The 6,000-nt window shown below is 36.3% G+C and overlaps 1 long non-coding RNA gene across 2 annotated transcripts in view; it reads right to left on the bottom strand.

Annotated features, from left to right (window-relative positions):
* Window positions 1-1,437: 1,437 nt before the first annotated feature.
* The window catches only part of LOC121430946, a 29,471-nt gene continuing 24,908 nt past the window's right edge, over window positions 1,438-6,000 (bottom strand). The window contains exon 4 of one of the 2 annotated variants that reach the window (XR_005972082.1): window positions 1,438-1,732. This is a non-coding gene — a long non-coding RNA (uncharacterized LOC121430946). Of the gene's footprint in view, window positions 1,733-1,857; window positions 2,912-6,000 lie in introns of those variants that run through there. The other variant, XR_005972081.1, reaches the window with a different exon arrangement.

Here is a 6,000-nt window from a genome sequence, read left to right as displayed (position 1 = left end):
TCCCCCACTTCCTCCATCTTTTGCCATTCCATTTTCTACCAAGGAATAACTAAACACCCCTTTTACTGGTCCAAATAGGACACTGATACATGGAAGCTCTCTGTACATAAGTTCACCCAGTACAGGAAGGGGGAGGGTGACAAAACTGACAATTGCTCCTGCGGCAATTGATGCGGGCTTAATTTCGCCAAAGATGCAGGGTTAGGGTTGCAATTTAGGGTTTTACGTTAGGTTTGGAGTTAGGTTTATGGTAGGGTATAGTGTTAAACCCAGGGGTGAAGTTGGTCGTTCGAATAGTGTGTGGAAGTTAGAGCGGAGCAATTGTCACCAGAGCAAAATGGGTGATTTCAAGTTCAGTGTTGACCGTATGGTGTTGGTGTTGGGTCAATTTTTACACGATTATAACACCAAATATAAAATGAGGATGGTCCCAAAAAGTCACTCACTTGTTGTTGAGATGTCAATAATGTGATCTGAATCAGTTTTACAAACTCTGAATAAGTTTTGGAGCTAGGGGAAGCAATCAAAATTTCAACACTAACACCGACACCAAGGCCAACACCGAACTTGAAATCACCCAATGTCATAGAACCCAGGAGGGGAGATGATAGATGTAGGATTGATACTGGGTTAAGAATGGCTTATGTCGAAAGGGTGGGTGCTGTCGCGTTAGGGTGCGTCAACGCGAACGCGAAGATTCGTCCAAAGCCCCCCGGTTTAGCCGAAAGGGTGCGTCGGGAGCGCCACGTCGCGTTCACTGGAACGTGCCCTTTCGTCCAAAGCCCCCCCCCCCCGGTTTGGACGAAAGGGTGTGTTTAATAATAATGAATATATAAATAAATAAAAATACAAATATTTATAAGAAAGTTGAATATAAGGTATTTTGCCAATTTGCACGTAAAATAGTGGATTTTCAATCATTTAAAGCATTGACAATTTGAGGAAAAGAAAGAAAAGTTCAACTAATAATAATAATGATAATAAAATCAGATACCCACCCTTGCAATAAGCCACTTGGCGCCAATTTTTCACTCCAAATTCATTTCCATAAATTCACTCTTTGGGGTGAAAATTATTATTATTACTATTATCATTATCATTATTAGTTGAACTTTTCTTTCTTTTCCTCAAATTGTCAATGCTTTAAATGATTGAAAATCCACTATTTTACGTGCAAATTGGCAAAATACCTTATATTCAGCTTTCTTAGAAATATTTGTATTTTTATTTATTTATTTATTCATTATCATTAAACACACCCTTTCGTCCAAACCGGGGGGGCTTTGGACGAAAGGGCGCGTTCCAGTGAACGCGACGCGACGTGGCGCTCCCGACGCACCCTTTCGGCTAAACCGGGGGGGCTTTGGACGAATCTTCGCGTTCGCGTTGACGCACCCTAACGCGACAGCACCCACCCTTTCGAAATAAGCCGTTAAGAATTGGGAGTCTGAAAACCCCTTATATTGGCTTCCGAAAACATCTTCCGTGGTACCAGCTTCCATACATCAATGTCCAATATGTACTACCCGATTACATCAAGATAGTTGACTCATATAAAAGTTGCCTAATGGCCGACACAAGAACAAACCCTGCTTGTTGTTTCGAATAAAAAAAAACACTCTTACAATATCATTTTAAAAGTTCTCACACAATTCTACACTGTAAAAAGTAACTGAGTAGACTATACTGGTGTATTAGGATTGGCCTTGGCATATCCATTTGGAGTTTTTCTCTGTAAAAAGAAACAAAAGGAAATGCAAAAGAAAGAAAATAATAAGGAATGCAACTTAAATAAAATGTCTTTTTAAACAAAAGAAATGGAAGAAAGCTGACATGAAAGATACATGTATAACACATTACCATGAATAAATGAGAACATAGTGTTCAGTGAAAATGCAAGGCGATAGTACATGCAGTAATACTTTTAAAAGAATATGAAATACAAAATAAAATATATAATAAATACTGCTGAAATGAAATGTCATACATGCAGGAAGGATAACATGAAACAAATCAAGATTTGGGGGGAAATAGAGCATTAGGAAATTAACAATCTAAAACAAAAATAAACTTCTTAGTGTGCAACAGTAACAGCAGTGTAAAAAAACAACACAATGTACGGACATATACTACACATCATCAAAATAACCATAACAACTTTTATAAGGACACAAACGAATTGGATGCAATTTGCAAGTAAGTTTTTTTCATAAACCTGTAATACATATATGGCTGACATGTCTGAAATTCATGCACTGATCAGAAGGTAACTTTAAAAAAAAAGATCACAATGAAAAAAAGGGAATGTTTTCCTCATGACAAATTGAAGCTATCCTTATGTGGGAATACCAAACCAAAGCTAATGAAGCAAATTAGGAATGTTGCACACAATTTCAATGTAAGAATGGTATTCCCGCTATTACATTAGAGTTGCATTGATACAATTTCAAACACATGTCCACTTACAATGACAGTCCTTATTTTGCCATTGTACGATTACGTTTATTCAATGAATCATGATTCACCATTCTTACATTATTAAGGTTGCTGTACATGTAGTTTTCTGTTCAAAATATATTTCTTTGAAATGTTTACTTTTTGTGTTTACAATGTCATATATTTTGAGAAATTTTAATCATTTTATGAAAGCAGAAGTCATCACAATAAACAAAGCAAATCAATGTCTAGCATGCAATATCACCGTGTTCACATGATTGGTCATGTGATGCGAAGGCCAACTGTATTAACTGCATAATGTGATTGGGAGTCGAAACCATGTGTAAAAATGGAATGAGAAGACTCCAAAAGGAGGGAACATTGCAGCATTGCCAATTTGAAGACACTGATCACCAAGTAGAGAGGAAGATAATCGCCCGTCGTGCACTTTGTCAAATCAAAAGCTATTTTTCGACTGCAATATGAATTTATTTTTTTTAGGAAAAGGAAGAGGGAATAGTAGACAGAAAATAAAGGGGAGAAATGGAAGGAGAATAAAAAGGGAGAAAAGAATAGGTCTTTTGGTTGTTTCCGTAATATTGATTTATTGTATGCACTCTGATTACATATCAAGCAGTGGAAGCAGGCCATGCCCGTGCATTCTAGTATAAATCATAACCCAGGGGGGGGGGAGCCACTAACATTGACGGGTGGATACCATGCGTGACAAAAGAAACACGTAAAAAGGATGTCTTTTTCACGATAGGGCATGTTACTTACGTAACGTGATAAGGGTGTCAAAAACACAAAAATAATGAAAAAGGGTAGGCCTATCTATTTCGCTAGAAAAATTACGTGTTTAGGGTCGAATTTGCGGGGATGATAAAACAAAATTGAAATGTTTTATAAAGGATGTCCTTTTTGCCCCAACACTACGTGTTTAGAGTCCGATTTGCGCGAGGTGTAGAAGGTGGGGTCGTACTAAACCAAACAAGGTAAAGCCGACGACCGAAGGACCCGTAACAATAAAACATTCCTGTACTTGTTTAGGGGTTTCATTTCAGGGAATATTTGCCAAGAGTGTTTTGTTTCCAATACTTGTTAAGGGTAGGGTTTCACACGCCAATACTTGTTAAGGTGTGCATTTTCAGAATATGGAAATTACGTGTTTAGGGTGCAATTCGAGACCCCATGGTCGCGCATGGTATCCAATCGTGAATGGAAGTGGCACCCCGGGAGCATAACACATCCTACATGCAAAAATACTTGACTTCATCTTGAGCCGTACATTTGAAACCTGATTATTATCAATCTGATAATATATTCATTAAAGATAAATTCCAGTTCTGGTAATAACCTCAAAATGACTTTTTTACAGAATCTAATATAATGACCACCCAAGTGTCTGTTTATATGAATAAAAGAATATGTGCCAAAGGATTCTGGAAGAAATAGTGTAATTGCTGAGAAATAAGCAAAATAAGCGCGGATTCGGTCACTTCCGTCGGGGTCTTTATTCCAGCAATAATAATACACTGTCCCACGTGTGCTTATCTGTGTTGGTGGTGTTCAGTGTGAACATTTTTTACAAAGTTCAGTTTATGTAACTGTATCAGATCTAGATCCGCGATACAGACTTTCTCATGAAATCAGTGTTTACAGCAACTACTGGCATTTCTCTTTAATTTCTGCCACTCTGGGGCATGAAAGCTATCTAGGTAACTTTACTAATTTTCTGTATCTCGGGTGTGAAAACCTTGATTGATTAAAGGTCAAGTCCACCTCAGAAAAATGTTGATTTGAATCAATAGAGAAAAATCAGTTAAGCACAATGCTGAAAATTTCATCAAAATCGGATGTAAAATAAGAAAGTTATGACATTTCAAAATTTTGCTGATTTTCAACAAAATAGTTATATGAACGAGCCAGTTACATCCAAATGAGAGAGTCGATGATGTCACTTACTATTTCTTTTGTTTTTTATTGTTTGAATTGTTACAAAATTTCCATTTTTTACAAATTTGATGATTAGGACCTCCTTGCCAGAAGCACAAAATGTTAAAATCATAGAATTCCATGTGTTCAGGGAGGAATGAAACTTCATTTCACATGATAATGATGAGAAAATAAAAATATTTCATATTTCATATAATAAAATACAAAAGAAACAGTGAGTGATGTCATCAACTCTCTCATTTGGATGTAACTGGCTCGTTCATGTAACTATTTTGTTTAAAATAAGCAAAACTTTAAAATGCCATAACTTTTTTATTTCACATCCGATTTCGATGAAATTTTCAGTGTTTTGCTTGATGAATTTTTCTCTTTTTATTCAAATTAATTTTTTGTTGGGGTGGACTTGTTCTTTAAACTAATTTTTTTAATCAATTTTTTGAGTCACATTTTTATTCTCAAGATGGTTATCATTTAATAATGTGGACATTCTGCTTCACACTAATAAGAGGACTGAAAACAACATCACCTTATGACTTAGTAGAAGGCCTAGTATTAGCAACAGTTGGAGTAGTTGAAGTTGAAGTAGTAGTAGTAGCAGTAGTAGTAGTAGTAGTAGTAGTAGTGGAAGTAGAAGTAGAAGTAGAAGTAGAAGTAGTAGTAGTAGTAGTAGTAGTAGTAGTAGTAGTAGTAGTAATGGTAGTAGAAGTAGAAGTAGTAAGTAGTAGTAGTAGTAGTAGTAGTCGTAGTAGTAGTAGTAGAAGTGGTAGTAGTAGTACTATTTCGTCTAGCAGTGTTTTAGTAATTTTGTTATGAACAAAACTCGTTTGAGTCTCAACTGCATGCCACAATGTCCAAATTTAGGTGCATATCCACATTGTTTATAGCAGATGGTATAATTATAAGCTTGACACCATCATTTCTTTACCGACTAAGTGTACTATAAATGTTGTGGAAGTGCCGTGGTGTAACAGTTCTGACTCTCGCCTTGTATACAGAGGGTCATGTTTTCGAATCCCACCACTGCCTAGCATCCTTTGGCAAGACGTCAATCCACAATTTGCCATTCTCCACCCGGGTACTAATGGGCACCTGTAATATGCGAAAGCCTATGTAGTATGCCTAGCAAAATTTGAGTCTTGGAACTCTTGTTGGAATGCTGCCCAGGGAGTGGAGAAGATGCATTGCTTGCAGGCATGTAAAGATCTGATGACCGGGGTAATAATATTATCTGTGTACCGGTTAGTTCAAATGTATTAAGCACTATATAAATGCAGAATATCATTATTATAATTTATTAATTTCTATTTTGGTCCAATTATCAATTTCATCTAATATCTACTTGGTCAATAAAACAAAGACCTACAACAAATATTAAAACCATAGTAAGTCCATAATTAGACCAGGAGGTAATAGGTCCATGGATAATTCGCCACTGACGCACCTATTTCACAACTGTTATTCTGTTAATTCTGAGATTGAATCAAGAAAAATAATTTCATTAATTACCCCTTATAGCTTAAGGCATTTCTTGAAAAGAAACTACCTTCATGAAATAATAAAAAGGGCATAAAAAACTCCCTTAGCTTGGTAAATGCATACAATAGGATG

Source organism: Lytechinus variegatus, chromosome 17 (assembly GCF_018143015.1).
Source record: "Lytechinus variegatus isolate NC3 chromosome 17, Lvar_3.0, whole genome shotgun sequence".
Taxonomy (NCBI): domain Eukaryota; kingdom Metazoa; phylum Echinodermata; class Echinoidea; order Temnopleuroida; family Toxopneustidae; genus Lytechinus; species Lytechinus variegatus.
Note: the sequence above shows the minus strand (reverse complement) of the source record. Positions and strands in the feature narration are given on the sequence as shown.